The sequence below is a fragment of the Cryptomeria japonica genome, chromosome 11 (genome assembly GCF_030272615.1).
Source record: "Cryptomeria japonica chromosome 11, Sugi_1.0, whole genome shotgun sequence".
NCBI lineage: Eukaryota > Viridiplantae > Streptophyta > Pinopsida > Cupressales > Cupressaceae > Cryptomeria > Cryptomeria japonica.
Window position 1 is genome coordinate 465,738,071 of NC_081415.1, and position 19,789 is coordinate 465,757,859.

The window sequence follows — 19,789 nt, forward strand, 5'->3', positions numbered from 1 at the left end:
ATAGAAATTTGCCAACTTAATAATACCCACCATGGTGCACATCCAAACAAGTACCCCTCACTTCCTTCTCTCTTCTTTATTGAATGTGCCCCCAAACTTGGGTAGCAAATCTAAAGAACCCTTGTAGATCATCATGTATTTACAAAAGTGGGCCACCTTAGAAGTAAGAAGTAAAGATCTGGTGAGAAGAAATTTCATCAATCCTAAGGTAGTTATCAAAACAATTTATTGCTACCATTGAACTTGTACCATATGGTAGAAATTTGCCAATTTCATAGTCCCGACCATTGTGCACACCTAAACAAGTACCTCTCAACATGCATTTTTCCTTGAATGGAAAAACATATTAGAGCTCCTAACCCATAACTTTAAATTTGCAAATTGAAGTTCTTGCTATTATGCATGTACATGTTCTTGCCTTTATTCTAGATATTGTCATCCTCTCACTTTTCATTAAAGGTCCCAACAATTTGGACACAAATAGTTGACAAGTACAATGCCTAACATGGGTTCTAAGCACCAACAATAGTTTGCCACTAACTCATCTAGTAATTTGCATCCACCAAATTCCTTGTGTACATCTTAGATGGTTATTGATGTGCTTGCCAAAAATTAAATAAAACATTCTCTCTACTTTGTGTTGTTTAGGTACTTACCTTTAAGAGAGTCCCCAAACTTGAAATCTTGTGTGTAGAGCCTAATTATAGTATTTAGATAGAAATACATTGACTAATGTGGGTTTGAATGTTAGTTAGGTCTTGTCAATGTTTAACTTAATCCATATGTTTTTATGTTGAACTTGGATTGTGGAACTAGCTAGATTGAACTAGCCCTAATCACACATCACACACAAGATCGATGAAAGGTTGAATTATTGAAAAGGGAACCAAATTGATTTTTATTTTTTATTTTGACACATTTCCTTTTCTAATTTTTGTTTTGTTTCTTTGAAATTTATCCTCCTTCTAACCCATTTTCCCTCATGAACTAAAGTAGGCTAACTAAGCTAATGAAAATAGGCAATTGACCCCATTGCATTTAGGGTAGTGTAGAAGTAGCATATAGTATTTTTATGTAGCTAGTAAACACTTTAAGAAAGGAACTAACCTCCTCAAAAAACTCTCACAGTGTTTTGGGAAATATAATACGTGTATAGATTTCCATGCTAATGTTGTTTTAAGAGTCAACATAGTGAAGTGACAATCACGAGCACACATGATAAGTGGATCCAAAAGACGAACTTAGTGACTAATGTGGCAAGAGACACCCAAGCTTCTTCAAAAGAGGCTCTCTTTGATTCACACATTCCTACGCTCTGCATGCCTTGCCCCCACAAACTATTCTTAAACATCATCATCCACTTTAGTATTCAAATGTGAAACTTGGCCAACAAAAATAAGCAAATATTTACTTTTTTTTTATGTAAATAATACAACGCAAAATTACTATTGACTATTTAACCATTAGACTAGATAATGACTTGATTTTCTCATATTTCATTGAAAGACACCATACTACTCCGGGGCTAACACCATACTACTCCGGGGCTATGAGAGGGCAATAATCATTGGTCCTTGCCCTTGGTCACATTATCGACCTCCCGCTGATTGTAAAGCATTATTTTGCCGGAATGCGAGTGATGGACCCTACCTACTCTTTATGTTTCAACAAACATATTGACATTGTTAACGGAACTGATGATCATCTCGCATCACGACCATTCATTCCTTATAAAGGTTATGCTATTCAATTGATAAATGAGACATGTGCATGCGAATAATGCTTATTTAAACTTTAGGTAGGTAGTACAATCTAACTTAGTGACTTGTCCTTAATGTCATTTGATGAAAATAATTTTTATTTACTTGTCATGGTTGTGTAATGTTGCAATGAAGATTTATCCCCACGTGGAGATATGAAAGAGAAGTAGAAGTTTTAATTGAGGAACCAAGACACTATGGTACCAAAGTGATAGGACCATCTAGCCTAGCTTAGAGACTTAGATGATCTAACAAGGGACAAAGGCAAATGTTTTTTTTTTTTTCATTTTAATCTTGTAAAATATATTCTCGCATATTGATAATGGAGGATGATAAAATAAAGAATGGGGTCAAGAAGATCATTATTAGTGTTATATGTGATGTTTTCAAGTTTTTCCTAAATTCTTAATGTATATATAATAGGGAGTTTGTATAATAATGGATGAAAGTCTGTAGATTATATGACATGCTAAATGATGTAATAAAAGACTTAGATTTTTTAGTCAATAAAGAAATTGCCAATTCTATCATTATATATTGTTGGAGTTGATTCTTCAACTCTATAGCTCTGAGAAGTCACTTGTAATCAAACACCTAACATACAAACAAAGAAAAAAAAAAAGCTTTATTGCAATAACATTCTATTGATGCAAAAAAATGAATAATTATAATATATATAAAGAGTTACCATTGATAAAGGATAAAGAAATATAAAGTGAAACCCTAGATGAGAATTAAATTAGATCATGCCATGCGTCCTAATCCCACGACTTGAGATAAAAAAGTGCATGACCTAAGTAAGCTTAAGTATGTTATTGTAAAAGTGGACATAATAATTAATTAAGTAATTATCTTTTTACTCAAACATCCTCTCTTAAGTGAAACTTTAAGAGAAGCTAAAACCTCTAATAACAAATACATAAAAAATAAAATATGGGTCCTAACAACTAAGCTTGATGAGGTACCCATATACAAATAAAAAAATCATCTCATAATCATAGAAAAAGAGAAAACCTCACGGGAAAAAATCCTCTAAGATAGAGGAAGACATGAAAAAATGAAGAAAGGAGAGATGATTCAGATGACCCCCTAATGATTACTTCTATCACAAATATAATAGATAGCCCCATGAATAGGAGATAAAACATATGAAGGACTAAAATGCCTCCAAAACAATGTTTTAAAGGAGTAGGAACGAAAATATGAACACGAGGAATGTCACTAAAGCACAAATAAGTTACAAACAACTATAAAAAAATGTCTACTATATTGTTGAAATTAAAGAACCTCCTTTGAAATTAGGTTGAAGATCAATATCAAAAAGACAAAAATATGCATGAGTAGTCCCAATGACACTACTTGAACAATGATTATATGCTTAACCAAGGCAACAATCTAATAGTCAAAGATGCAAATGTCACATCAATTTGCATGAGTGACCTCAACCACACTACTTGACCAATGCAAAATATATTGCAAATTGAAAAAAAAAAAAACCAATAGTCTCAAGAATACTAATAAATTGAGGATAGAAGTTCACCTTCACAAATAGGAATGTGAGAGTGTTTATATGGTATGTGTTCCATCTCATCAAATGCATGGATAACCAAAAAGTACATTTGCCTAGTATATGAGAACAAAAAATAGATACATAACTCACTCCAATTGAAATTAAGGAAGCATTATCACCAACAATGTGAGATCCCTCTGTAATGCTAACAAGTGAGATGTATGATATGTCCACTAAAATTGTATTTCATAATGTAGTGCAAAAAGAAGAAGAAACATCAGCACAATATGCACAATATACTACCTACAACTATAAAAAGGGCATGCAAAGCAATACACACATGCATGAAGTATAAAAGGTTTTGATTGAACAAAAAGAATATACAACAAAATCTCTATGAAACTATAGGCTTGATTTTGTTGACAGTGTTTACTCCCTTGTAAGTTCTCTCGAGATCAAGATGAGATTCCTCAATTCCATCTCTTACCCTACATATAGGACATTCGTAAAGATGCCAAATGACTAGAAAACTAGATGATGTACATAATACATTGTTGGAATATACCAACACTGGGGGTGGGGGGTGAATCAGTATATCATCAAATCTAAATTTGAAGAAATTAATGCAACCACACAAAAGAACACAACACTAGATTTTACATGGAAACCCTATAAGGGAAAAACCTTGGTGAGCAAACTACTTGGATGTACACCCAAATCTACCCTCACAAAGAAATATAAGTATTACAATCAATTGTGAAGGCATCAACCTTCAGGTGACACCAATCTCATTGTTAATGCAACTTTTAAGGGCACTTACCCAAAGGAGACAATAATCCCCTAATTTGAGCTCCAACTCAATACCAAGGAGGCACCAACCTCACAACTAAATATGCAACAAATGATAGACATACCACTATTTGAGAAAAAATTGGAATGATATGTTAATGAAATTTTATAATTTTACTTTGTCATTTTGACAACTTCTAGTTCATACTCTGTTTTGCTTCACAAATACCCATAGACAGTCTCACAAATCAATTTTTTGTGTTATGAATGACTTTTATTCCATGCACACATTCTCACATACTTTTCTCTACTAAAGATGATCTTCTATATACATTGTTTTGCATTTAGATTTAATCCTAATGTTGGCTCAGATAGGCTTGAACAATCACAACCTTTGTTCCATGTCGAGATAAAACAAGTTAGACTTACCACTTCATAGTTTTCTCCATAAAATTCAAATTTGAATTGACAACCTAACCATTGGACAAGTTTGAACATCAACTGCTACAAACGAGGCATACATACCTTACCCCCTTATGGGATTTTAACTTGTGACCTCTCTTTCAAGAGCACAAGTTCTCCACCACTAGGCTAACTCAGGTTGTACAAACACACATGATGTGAGATCACCAATAAACCAAATATAGTTCCCATTTGGGTTGGCGATAGACACGTGGCATGATCACATAGTTTTGCATCTAGAAGATGCGGTCCCACAAACCTTTCTTTGAACATGTGCTAGCATTCAATCCTCTAACATGATCCGACTTGTCACAATTCTATAGTTTCATAACCAAGGAAGATGGATCCCAAAAGTACCTTGTAGATGTATCAGATCCATTTGATTAGTTGGCACCAAGTTGAAATGTCTACATTCCATGATTTAACAACTAAATGAGATGGGTCCCATAAACATCTCATAAACTAGTGAAATCCTTCTTATTTGTGAGTTGTGATTTCAACCATTGATCAAACCATAATAAGGAATTAATCCACTGACTTGGGAAATATTAGATCTTTATTATTTCATTTGGGCTAGTAACTGCTAGGAAGGAGGGGTTGGTAGCTCAATGATCACGAAGGCTTAAGTTATGACTTAAGTGACCGATAATGGTCAATATCAAGTCATTGAGTAAATATAAGAAAGGAACTAATGATCAAAACTAGGAGTTAGATTTTTAGAGATAGAATAATATTAAAACCCTATTTGACAAGAGAGACAAGAAATTTGATTCCAAGATCAAAATTATAAGAATAGACTAATCTGATCTTAACACACATTTTGTGACATCATTCCCAATCCATACCAATCTTCGTCAAATGTGGTATAGGGATAACCTACTATGGTGATCATAATATATCATGACAACTTTACAACTTTACATGACAACATATGACAACATTTACAATTGCTTTACAAACGACATCCCCTTATCATGAGCACCTCATAACAATGACTATTGATGATCTCCCTTTAACTCTGTAGACACCTATAATTGTAGAATTGACATTAATGACAACAAATTTTGTCAACAATCTACCCCTTTTTCATTGATGACAATACAACTTAAATCAACACACTTTGAATAGAAGCAAAGACAATTTTGTCTTGACTTATTTCTCTGCACTATTCCCCCCTTAGATGTACCTCTTATATCTTACCATGTTTTTGTATCTCTCCCCTTGTCATATATCTATCCCCCTTTGACATCAATGATAAATGACAGAGTTGAACTCTTACTTCCAAGGATGTAGAATACGGCCTTGATAAACTCCCCTTGGACCAATACTCCATCTAGATGATTTAGAGATAGGAAGAAGGAGCCAACACTCTTAGCTTCTACCTAAGAAACTCAAATGTCTCCTTGGGAAGGATTTAGTAAAGGGTGCTGACAAAAGTTGTTGTCATTAATGTCAAGTCTATAGCTGTGTACGTCTTCATAGATGAAGGGAGATTGTTGGAAGTCATTATCATGAGATGTTCCTCATAGTGAGAGATTGTTTGTAGAGAAAATGCAAGAAAAGTTAAATTTTGTCATGTTGAGTTGCAAAGTTCTCATGATTTTTTCACCCATTACATAGGATTGATTATATATCATAATTGCAAGATAGTGGTATGGAGATGTTGAGTATGAAATTGTAGAAATCATGATGCATTTAGATTAGTTGGATATGACTTTTTGGCTTTGGATTAAGTTTTTGGTGAATGCACTTTTCTTATAATCCTTCATTGATTAGGTAGTGCACTTTGTTGTTCACTTAAGTTATCACTTAAACCTTTGTGTTTATGGAGTTACTGACCCCTTCTTCCTAGTGATTACCAACTCGACTAGTAGGACAAAGATCTAATATTTCCTAAGTCAGAGGGTTGTTAAAGATTAGTGGTCACAATGTAATTTTGAGGATTGTATGGATTTCATGCATTCACAAGAGTTGTATGGGACTCTTGGCCCTTAGTTACAATATCATAGAATAATGGCATACCAAAATAGTCTTAGTGATTGAATGAATTATGCATGTCTGCAAGGTATTTATGGGACCCCGTCTTTTTTACCACAAAATTGTGAAAGGTGACATATCAAATCGATAATAGAAGATCGATAGCTAGTGTACATTTAGAGGTACAATGGTGGGTTTGTTTCTATGAAATTATGTTATCTTGCAATGTTTACCTTATGGGCCTGGACAAGAATACTATTTGGCTTATTGGAGATCCTGCATCGTGTGCATTTTTTCAACTGTCAAAAGGAGAGATCGATGATCAATGTTTAGACTTGATTAATGACTAATTGCTAATTTAAATTTAAACATCTTGTGGCCAACTATGAAGTGGTTGATCAAATGTGTTACAGATTGACATAGAATAATGGTTGCATAAGTTTAAATGGATCTAAGAAAACATAATAACTATATCATATTGCATATATGTGTGTGTGTAAGATCATTCCTTTGTGTAAATGAGTTGTGAGAAAGTATGTCTAACTTAGGTTATCGATGAAAGAGTAGATTTCTCTATGAACCAAGCAATATGGATTTGTAGCATCATAAATTGCATCCCTATGCAATTTATTGCTTATCTAGGTGCTATTTTAACATTCCTGGCCTTGTATGCCCGACATGCTTGATCCAACCCTATTTAACATCTCATTCAGGCTTCCCCTTCTCATTTTGAATCTCAACTCCCAATTTGAGGCCACATTGGAGGGAGTATGGCACTTAGGGAAAGACAATCCCAGGAGTGGACTGATCGGGTGTCCTGCTCCCCCATGTTTGGCCCCAAATTTAAACCACTTAATGGTCAACATGGTTAAGCAATAAATATTTTCTTGTGTTAGCCTGCTCCGATTTTTGCACCCCAAAATTCTTGGGAGAGGTATATAATCAAGGTATCCTCCCTCATTTTAGGTCTATCATGAATAGAGAACGTGAATGGGAAATTCAATTCCAAGAGAAAGAGATCAAGCATCAAGGCTTTAAAGATTAGGAGTAATTTGCATATATATGCATTTATGATGGAATCCATGATCTTCCATTCCTAAAGTCAACTACAACATGAACATCTTCGTGATTATTTTGACATTAAGAAGGTTTATGAAGGTATAAACATTTAATTTTCAGTTATAGCCTCTACTACCTAACAATACACTTTCAATTCAAGTTCAATTCAATTCAACTTCAAGATTAATTCCTAAAACTAGGGTTTGACTTAGGCAAACACCTTTCTACCCAACATTTACTCTCTATTCTGTGTGTAGGAATAGGTGATAGACCTACAAAAATAGGTACAAAGAAAGAAGGAGGAGGGCTATAGTTTGCAATTTGTCAAAGCTAAAATTGTTGGGAGTAGGTCGAGCATATTCCCTTAGTCCCAGGAGCAAGTCGAGTTGGGCGACTTGCTCCCTCAATTTCTACCTAAAATTTAGATTACAAGTTGATTACAGTCTTCTCTACTGGATTCTTTTTTGGAATTGGTCTACCAGTTTATTGTCTTCCTGTGCATGTTGAAAATTTTCATTTCAACCTATTTGATCCTAGTTCTTGCATTCTTCAATCACAATTTGCATATTCATATTCCCTCGCAACAAAGGACCATTGCACCACTTCATGCTTAAACCATCTTGAGCCTAGTGGATCATTCTCCTTCCAATGTAACCTCATAGGAAATGAAATAGATTCCTTGTTTATATGCATAGACTTGTGAATCATATTTCCCCTACCTTACATTTTGGTGAACCCAACATGTCCTTTGCTTACTTATGATTTTCAGATATGATTTGGATGCATTTCTTTAATTTTTATTTGTAATCATATAGCTTATTCACTCATAGTTACATTAATTTAATATATAGTTCACCTTACATGTCTTATGCTTATTTTTTATTTGGATGTCTAGATCCAATTTGTATTACATTTTATGCATTTAGAGATTCAATTTTTCTTTATTTTATGCAATGTTTAAATAGTAAATTTGTTAAAGATTTGTATTATTTAGACATTTCCTTCATAAGCTTTGTGCATGAGTTTTATGACTTTGAGCCCTACATCTAATATCCCTACGAGAATAAGTTATAGACTTATGGCTTCCCTAAGAGGTGTAGAGCCCGAGTCAACTAACATTTTCCATGGGAACTTAGGTGAAACTTCTATTCCTACACATGAAATACCTAACAATGTTGACAATCATTCTTCCCACACTTCTCCTGATGAGTATGACTCCCTAACAAGAGTGTCTTCTAACCAAGTAGTAAAGCTTGTCCATGATTTGGAAAATCTTGAACATTGGATGGGTCAAGAACACTCAAATAGTGAGGCAATCCCCTTTATTGAAGGGTTGAGGAGGATGGTTCAAAATGATGAACATGGTGTGGATTTTTTGTGTGACATATCTCATATTATAAAAAATCATATCATGTCCATAAAAGTTGTGCTGAAGCTCTCAACTTTTCTAATCCTCCTAATACCATTGAAAATACTATTCATGTCCCACCATTTGCCTAATGTGCCTACTTCTACTCCACATATAATGCCTACATCTAAACAACATATCAATCATACACATGTTAGTCTTGGAGGAGTTCTTATCATACCCCCTTCCATGAGTGTTCCATGTATTTATTAACCATCTCCTATACCTACTTACCATAATGTCCCACTTTGATATTCCAATGCTCTATCCATTGCCCATAATATTCCACATCCTTCATTATCCAACATGTCCAATACCAACCTATCCATCGAAGCAGCCATTAATAAACTATCCCAAAGTATTTCATTGTTGCAATAACAACTTGCTTCCATGACCTAATCCAAATTCAGCATTCCCACTTGTGACATTGATAGCCCACTTTCCCATAACATCATTCATACCATTATCCATCAATATAGAAAAGGTGATCCCTTGACTCATGTGAAAACATTTCAAACCTTGTGTGGTGACTTTTCAAATGATCATAGACTTATGGCTAAATTATTTGCTAGGACATTTAGGGACAAGACCTTGCAATGGTTTTGATCTTTGCCTCCATATTCTATCAATTCTTTTTAAAAATTGGCTAATTCTCTCATTAAATAATTTCAAAATAATGTTGGTCCTCAAATTTATTGGACTAATTTGATTCATTGTAAACAAGGTGTTAAGGAAAAAGTGATTGATTTTATTGGTAGATTTAAACATTTGCATGCTCAAATATCTTACATTGTGCATAATATGGATGTTAAAAAAAATTTCCTTCCAAATTTGCAAAAATACATTAGAGATAAGTTATTGTTATCCGAGTTTACTTATTTTCACCAATTGTGTGTAGTGCTTCATAATTATCAGCTTCAAGTGATCCAATTTGAATCATTCACTTCAATGGCTCCGGTTGATAAGAACGATGTCGCTCAACGAGATTTCTAGAAGTTTCAAATACCAAACAAAGGATTCATTAAGATAAATAATTTCTTAAAAAAATTTGATACACAAGTGGAAGTTGCAACACCAGGTGTGGCTCCTTTGTCATCCATTTTTAAACTATTTCGTAATTTTACACCTCTTCTTTAATATTTGTATAATGTTACATTGAAAATGATTAATGCTAATGTTTTAAAACTTCATCCTATCAAACCACATGACCCTTCCAAAATATTTATAGCTTCCCATGATCCCAAAGCCATTTTCCAATATCAGTGTCAACCTACCCATGATATTGATAATTTTTATAGGTTGAAACATCTTGTCCAAGACCTCATTGATTTCAATACCATAACTGTTGCAAACTATATGACAAAGGAAACAAATTAGTTGCACCCCCTAACCAAAATTTACAAATCTATACCAATTCTTTTTCTTCTCATTCTGCCAACTTTGTTGATCCTACCAACTTATTACCTTTCTCTTCCACCAATATTGTTGTGCCTAGCAGCCCTACTATCATGAATATTGATAATACTTGTGTTGAGGCAACAATGTTATCAATCTTATTGGCCAACCCAAACCCAAACCAAAATCTAATCCTAAAAATTACATTACCTTTGATCCTAAGGAGATTATTAAGACACCTAATGGATCCTTATACATTTTAGCAAAGATTAATGTTAAGTTCTCTTAGGGAGTGCTTGTTGACCCCGTCTGCATGGTGAATGTTATAATTGAAGAACATATCTTTACAAGACAAGGTCTTGGATCTTATTATTCAATTTATAAAACTTTTTAATAGTATCATGGCCGGCTTGATGGTGGTATTGGAAAAAGGCTTTATGATCAAAAGAAGATGGTAAAGGCTTTATGATCAAAAGAAGATGGTAAAGGCTTAGAGGTATCTACGTGCTTGACGGGAGGAAGTTGCAACATATTAGCATTCATCAATCTAAGAATTATACTATGTAATGATTTAGAAAGTGGAGTAAATTCTCTTCTAAAGATTGATGATAAATGAGTCACACCTAGTATTGTGGCTACCACTTGCATATTAACATGATTGAAATAGTTATCATTGATCTTGATAAAATCTTTGGTTTATTTTTATAACTTTTGGAATAATTGTTGAACGCTTTCATTCTTATCAACCAAAGTCATCGAAGAAGAGGATTCAAACTGGGTCACTTGAAGCTGATAGTTATGAATCGCTACATGTACTGATACTAGGCTTAAGAAGGGTATCCAAAATACAAAGAAGATCCACTAATCTACAACAAACTCAATTACAAGAACATGAGGAGATGAGTGACATAGAATCAGAAAGTGAAACATACATAGAAAGTGTCACAGATTCTCATGACTATGAATTCCCATCCAATAATGAAGACAACCCACCACCAATTTATGAAGAGGACATATTAGGTCATAACCAGGTATGCATGGTATTATGATCTTCTACGACAGAAGGGAACAAAGACTTACCCCTTATACATCCATATTTGACTGAATGAGGGTAAAAAGGAAAGCCGCAATTATATTGGTTTCAAAATGATGAAGCTTTAGCTGAATTCTTGGGTGAAAGGGACATACTCCCTTATGATGATCACAAGGCTGGATTTGCAATAGATCTATACACAACTGCATATTTTGAAGAAGCAAGCTCCTCTCCTAATCAAGACAATGATAATGAAGTAGAACACATTTCTCATAACATAATGGATGCTCTTCCTATTGATAAAGAACAGTCAACATTATTGGTACAAGAAACTGAGAAAATCAACATCGGTAATGCTGAGAAAGTTCATAACATTCACCTAGAAAAGTCCCTAAATCCAATAAAAAAGGAGAAATTTATCCAATTCTTTAAGCAAAGACGAATAAAATTTGCATGGTCTTATGCAGATATGCCTGGATTAGATCCTGAGTTGGTCTTACATCATTTTCCATTGCTTCCAGAAGTAAAACCATATAAGCAGAAGCTTAGGAAGATGCACCCTCACATAGCCTTAGTCAAAATTGAGCTACAAAATTGTTAGATGTGGGTTTCATTAGGCCCATAGACTATGTTGAAAGTATTTCAAATCTAGTCCCACTATCCAAGCATTCAAGAGGTATCGGGATTTGCACCGACTTCAGAGATCTCAACACAACTTGCCCAAAAGATGACTTTCCACTCCCTAACATAGACATGATAGTGGAATTGATAGCTGGAAATGAAATGCTATCACTCGTGGACGGTTTTCCTGGTTATAATCAAATCAAAATTGCACCAGAAGACCAACCTAAAATAGAATTCACTTGTCCATGGGGAACATATTTTTGGAATGTGATGTCGTTCAACCTTAAAATGTGGGTGCCACTTATCAAAGGGCAATGACCACCTTATTCTATGACATGATACACACAGTCATGGAAGACTATGTAGATGATTTGCTAGCAAAATCCAACACAAGGGATAGTCATCTAGACATATTGGATAAGATCTTTGATAGACTTGAGAAATATAATGTAAGACTCAATCCAAAAAAATATAATGTAAGACCAACATCATCCTCATCGATGCAAAGTTTCTGGCAGCCATCGGAATTCTGACGCCAACTAAAGAAACATCCAACGAGGATGCTGTATGTCTGACGATACTTTCTTGTCGGATGGTTGTCGATGCATATTCGTGGGGGAGCGTCGGAATTTTGACATCCACCCGATGATATTTTTGGCCGGAGGAGCGATCATAGCCACCGTCGCAAGAGTTCATGATGTCGTCGAAATTACGACGTTAAATGACATCGTCGGGAAGTCCAATGACGATTTTTTGACCACTTCATTTGTCGGTAGTCTGATGAAAAGTAGTCAAAATTTTGATGATAGGCCATCAAAAATTAGCCCCAAATGTACTAGTGACTCATACCAGGCTTAAGAAGGGTATCCACAATACAAAGAAGATCCACTAATCTACAACAAACTCAATTACAAGAACATGAGGAGATGAGTGACACAGAATCAGAAAGTAAAACATACATAGAAAGTGTCACAGATTCTCATGACTATGAATTCCCATCTGATAATGAAGTCAACCCACCAAAAATTTATGATGAGGACATATCATGTCATAACCAAGTATGCATGGTATCAGGATCTTCTACGACAGAAGGGAACAAAGACTTACCCCTTATACATCCATATTTGATTGAATGAGGGTAAAAAGGAAAGCCACAATTAGATTGGTTTCAAAATGATGAAGCCATAGCTTGATTCTTGGGTGCAAGGTACTGACTCCCTTATGATGATCACAAGGCTAGCTTTCCAATAGATCTATACATAACTGCATATTTTGGAGAAGCAAGCTCCTCTCCTAATCAAGACAATGATAATGAAGCAGAACACATTTATCATAACATAATGGATGCTCTTCCTAGTGATAAAGAACAATCAACATTATTGGTAGAAGAAAATAAGGAAATCAACATCGGTAATGTTGAGAAAGTTCATAACATTCACCTAGAAAAGTCCCTAAATCCAATAATAAAAGAGAAATTTATTCAATTCTTTAAGCAAAGACCAATAAATTTTGCATGGTCTTATGCAAATATGCTTGGATTATATCCTAAGTTGGTCTTACATCATTTTCCATTGCTTCTAGGAGTAAAACCATATAAGCAGAAGCTCAGGAAGATGCACCCTCACATAGCCTTGTTAGTTAAAATTGAGCTACAAAATTGTTAGATGTGGGTTTCATTAGGCCCATAGACTATGCTGAATGGATGACTTTCATTCAAGAGGTATTAGATTTGCACTGACTTCAAAGATCTCAACAAGGCTTGCCCAAAAGATGACTTTCCACTCCCTAACATAGACATGATAGTGGACTTGACAGCTGGAAGTGAAATGCTATCACTCGTGGACAATTTTTCTGGTTATAATCAAATCAAAATTTCACTAGAAGACCAACCTAAAATAGCATTCACTTGTCCATGGGGAACATATTGCTGTAATGTGATGTCGTTCGACATTAAAAATGTGGGTGCCACTTATCAGAGGGCAATGACCACCTTATTCCATGAAATAATACACATAATCATGGAGGACTATGTAGATGATTCGCTAGCAAAATCCATCACAAGGGATAGTCATCTAGACATATTGGCTAAGATCTTTGATAGACTTGAGAAATATATTGTAAGACTCAATCCAAAAAAATGTGTCTTCCGAGTAACATCTGGAAAACTCTTGGGCTTCATTGTGTCCAATTACGTCATTTAGTTAGATCTAGAGAAAGTGAAAGCTATTTTAGACATGCCATCACCTACTACACTCAAGCAACTTAGAAGTCTGCAAGGCAGATTACAATCCATAAGGCATTTCATTACCCAATTGGTAGAAAATTGCCAACCATTTCAACATCTTTTATAGAAAGGTGTCACATTCAAATAGACACAACAATGCCAAGAGGAATTCAAGACACTAAAAGAATATCTTTTATCCACACCGATATTGGTTCCACCTGTGCATGGGAAACCATTACTCTTGTATATAGCTGCAACAAACTCCTTCTTAGGTGCTCTCCTAGCACAACATGATGAACAAGGAAAAGAGAGAGTTACCTACTACATCAGTAGAACACTCATTGGATATGAACTCAACTACACACCAATAGAAAAATCATGTCTTGCCATAGTTTTTGCATCAAAAAAACTAAGACATTATATGTTGAGTCATAAAATCTAGCTCATTGCACACTTTGATCCACTCAAGTACCTAATGAATAGAGCAACACTAACTGGAAGACTTGCAAAGTGGGTTATGCCACTTAGTGAATTAGACATTGAATACGTCAATAGAAAATCCATAAAAAGGACAAATCATAGTAGATCAACTTGCAAAAGCACCCCTACAAGACAATCATCCAATGGTGGTGGATTTTCCAAATGAATCAGTATTTACAATATCAGTACAAACAAACTATAAACTATTTTTTGATGGGTCTCACACAAATCATAAAGCAAGAGAAATAATTTTGTTCATAACTCCTCAAGGATATTCAATTCCGAAATCATTCAAAATTAGCTTCCCTTGCACCAATAACATTGCTGAATAAGAAACCTCGATGGTAGGACGACGCACTGCACTACAGTGGAATGTCATGAACCTACAAGTCTTTGGAGACTCACATCTTATTATTAATCAAGTCAATGGTGATTAAAATACAAAATATGATAAGCTAACACCATACAAACAATTGGTGGAAGAATACAAGGAACACTTCACCAATGTAACATTTGAATAGATACCAAGGGCACAAAATAAGGTAACAGATGCGATGGCAACGACAGGTTCTCTCTTGGATATGCCAAACGATGGAACTCACTTTGAATTTCACGTGGAACAACTCATTGTCCCAACTTATGAAATACCATCCACTGAATATGTATGTATGATAATAGAACCCGAGTCCCCATGATATAGAGATATATATGCATACCTTCATGATCAATATATACCTCCCGATATTTCATGAAATCAAAGAGATGCATTCATCTGAAAATCATCAAAACATTCAATTATTGGTGACGATTTGTACAAAAAAAGTGTAAATGATACCTTACTCAGATGCCTTAATGTTGAGGAGGCACAAATCGCCCTGAAAGAAGTTCATGATGGCATATGTGGGGCACATTCTTTTGGACCTTCTCTAGCAAAAAAATCGTTGGGAATAGGTTATTATTGGCCTACAATGGAAAATTACGCTTACAAGTATGTCTAAAGATGCAAGCAATGCTAAATGCATGGGAGCCTGATCCATGCACCTGCTCAAGATCTTTAGCCAATAACCTCACCATGGCCATTTTCACAGTGGGGATTAGATCTTGTAGGGAAAATAAACCCTGCCTTCTCCAATGGACACAAGTTTATCCTCATAGCTACAAAATACTTCATAAAATGGGTTGAAGCAATCCCGATGGCCTTCACAACAGGAAAGCAAATAGATAAATTCATTTTAAATTATATTATTTGCAGATATGGAGTACCCATGTGCATTGTAACTGATAACGAATGACCCTTCAAAAATCAAGAAGTGGGTGAAATTTGCAAACAATTTCACTTCCAACAACGTTTTGCAACACCCTACTATCCCCAAAGAAATGGTCAAGTTGAGGCAACAAACAAACCTATTTTAAAGCTTTTAAAGAAAGTTATCAATGATAGTGGACGAGATTGGCATCTCCAACTGAATTCGGCTCTCTGGGCCTATCGAACTAGTGTCCGCACAACAACTGGTACCATACCGCACTCTTTGGTTTATGGTTCAGAAGCTATTATTCCTATCGAGGTAGAATTTTCATCGCTAAGGGTCTCTCTGAAAAACATTATCTCAGAAGAAGGGTACAGAGTAGCACGTTTGCAAGAACTAGAATTTCTAGATGAGAAATGACAAAGCACTCTGAATCATTTACAAGGATATCAAAACATAATGAGAAGAAGCTACAACAAAAGAGTCCACCCACGTTGCTTCGAAATAGGAGACATCGTTTTAAATAAAATCAAAGGAACCTTGCTGAATGCAAAAAACCAGGAAAATTTGAGCCTAACTGGTTGGGTCCTTTTGTCATAACCAAAGTAATTGGAAACAATGCTTATCATTTGCAAACAATGGAGGGAGATCCACTGCCTGATCCCATTAACAACATGCACCTAAAAAAATATTACATCTAAGGGTGGGATCATTTCAAATTTCAGTACCGAATTTGCATATTTCTGTACTGCATTGCATTGCATATCTCTATTTCAGAGTGCATCATATTCACTTGCATATCACCATTGCACAACATATAGCTACATACCATTATTGCTTTATCATTAAATTGCATCCATAAACAAAGGATGATTGTATGAATTATTCACCTGTCTGCACTGAAAGGAACCAACGTTGTCTCATTTCCTAGATACTTGTTCATGATGTTTTTAGGAGGGCTTTAGTCATTCATCCCTAACGTAACCTTGTCATTGATTTTTATCTATGATTGAGTAGAGGTTTCACTATTCAACCTTGATTACCCAAGATCTATCAATTGCTATATCTCACACATTAATCAATGCTCTAAGTCATTACAGATACCTAGTAGGTCATGTAGCTAGTGAAAAATTAATAAATTCTACTTAACCCCCATTATAATTGTCATACCCAAGTAGGTTTCATTACTTACAAGTCAAGGCAAAAAAAAAAAGAAAAAAAGAGAAAAGAAAAAAAATGCTATGCCAAAATCAATATCAAAATATCATGCAAAAATGTGCAATAAAGCTTGACTATGGGAACATGCAAGTAACTCCATCAGGGCTATGGATGCTTGCTGGCAATGGAGAAATATTTAAGAGATTACAGTGCATAACCTCGTCGGAGCCCTAAAAGCTTGCTGGCAGCGAGGCTCTATCTAGGATGCTTTTGAAGTCAAAATAACTCACTAGCTTGTCACATAGGATTCCAAGGGTCTTTGATGGTTATAAGAGTCAGAATGAATCCAAATGCACACACATGGGCAAAAGAAGATCAAAGTTTCAAAAATTGATGGAGAAGTTTCCCGCACCTCCATTCATAAATCTTGGTTACATAGTGTGTTAGGTTGGATGGTCTAAGATTTTCTGAGAATGGATTGAATTCCTATCTCTGAAATGTTTCACACCTTTAATTCAATTAGTACATGTCGAAATGTAGGAAACACACAATCATCCTTGTTCGAATAGGAATTACATCTTCATCTTGCATACTACACTAGTATACCTCATGTCAAAATTCATTGTCTCCAAATACATGTTGCATATCATCATATAGGGTTGCATACTTGGGGGCATAACTGAAAAAATCATAAAAAATCATAAAAAATCATAAAAAATCATAAAAAAGTCCTGAAAAGATCATAAAAATTTATAAAAAGCCCTGAAAAAATCATAAAAAATTATAAAAAGTCTCGAAAAAATCATAAAAACTCCTCAAAAAATCCCTAAACATTTAGATTAAAGTCTTGAAAAAAATCAATCCAAAAACATTCAAAGATCAATTAAAAAACTTGCAATAAATTCTCGCAAGAGTCCAACACCTTTGCAGATATCCAGCAAACACTTTGCCCGAAGTTAAACAAAGGATATAACTATCTTGTCAAAATGTTTGCAATCAAGGTGATCAACTATCTAATCTATCAAATCACTATTAAACTATCAACGTGATCAACATATTGTCTTAAACAAAATCAATACACTTGTAACCAGATAGGTCATACTTAAACTGGGTCCAAAACTTCTGAAATCAGAATTATCAAAATCACATCAAACATATCAAAGCAAAGACACAGTCAGTCCAACTGCCGATTTTTGTCTATTTTGGTTGACTCTTTTTATCCAATTGGCGAAGATCATTGCTTTTAGCTACTCAAGGATGTTCAAAAATTGACTAGAGGAGTCATGATGGGCATGATCCTTTTTCTTTGTTTGTTGTTTGTGGTTTGAACCAATGAAGTTCTGGGGTAATTGCTCTAGTGGGTGTTTGTGATAGGAGCATTCAACTTATGGATGCCACACATACCTCGACCCCTAGCGTAATTCCCAGAATGGAGGGTTCATTCCTTGTCTACTAATTGTTTGTTTATTTGCAATGAGATATCTATACATCTTGGTTCCTCATACCCTGGTGTAATAAGCTCCATTGTTAAATAATGAGGCTCAATGATGATAATGTATTACACTACGAATAAAACAATGAAGACTTTCTCATCAAAATTCTACCAAATCATTTTTATCATATCTACTTCTGAAATAAATAAAGGTTGATTCAATTGATTTATCATTCCATATCATTCTTTCTAATTTATTCTTCATCTAACAAGTAACAATTCTTCCAAATTCACGATTTTCAACACCTATTTTGACAAAAAAAAAAATTCAAATCGCATTTTCATATAAATTATTCCACATAATTTTGCATTAGTCCATTACATTATCACAAGCATTTCATCAATATTCACATATACATTCATAGATGACGAAATAAAGAAACATCACCGCCTTACCAAGTAAGCGTAAGCATAAAAACAACAAAGAAACATTAGACCATGAAGTTGATCATCAAATAGCTCATGAAGAATGCTTATCATATATCTAATAAAATGTGTCAAAATATATCGTATCTATGATACAACACAAATAACAAAACTCTCACCCTATGTTGCCTCTTTTAGTAGGTGCATCTCGCCTAACTCCAGTCTATCCTGATGACACCCTAGGTGGACCCATCACTCCTCCACTGCTAGTCTATCAAGAGGTAGACTGTATCGATCTCCTCCCCATGAAAGCACTAAAACTAGGTTCCCTCTGACCCTCAGGAATGTATCTCTCATAAGCCTTCCTATAGTAAATAGCCTCCTATGCAGCAACAAAATATCTATCTGCCTGGCTCTGTGTCTTTGTCACCAGCCCAAATAACTAATCGTATGCATCCATGGTGATCTGATCTCTCCTAACTGCCTCATCCCTCTCCCTCTGTAGTCAATCTCTCTCAATGGCTATTTGATCCCTCTCTGTAGTGAACTTCTCCATCGCCCGCCAATACTGATCTCTATCCTCCATCCTCCGCTGCCGCAAAGTAGCGACCAAGTCCTCTAAAATCCTAACCTGATCTCTCAATCCCTCCTCATCTCCTCTCTTTGCACCTCCTGACTCCATAGCCTAGGGCATGTCAACATCATGTCCATTGTTCCCATCCTCATCCCCATCATTGCTCGATGAGCTTGATGCTGACTCAGTGCCCTCACTATCACTCCTATCAGAACTGCTCATGGATACAGT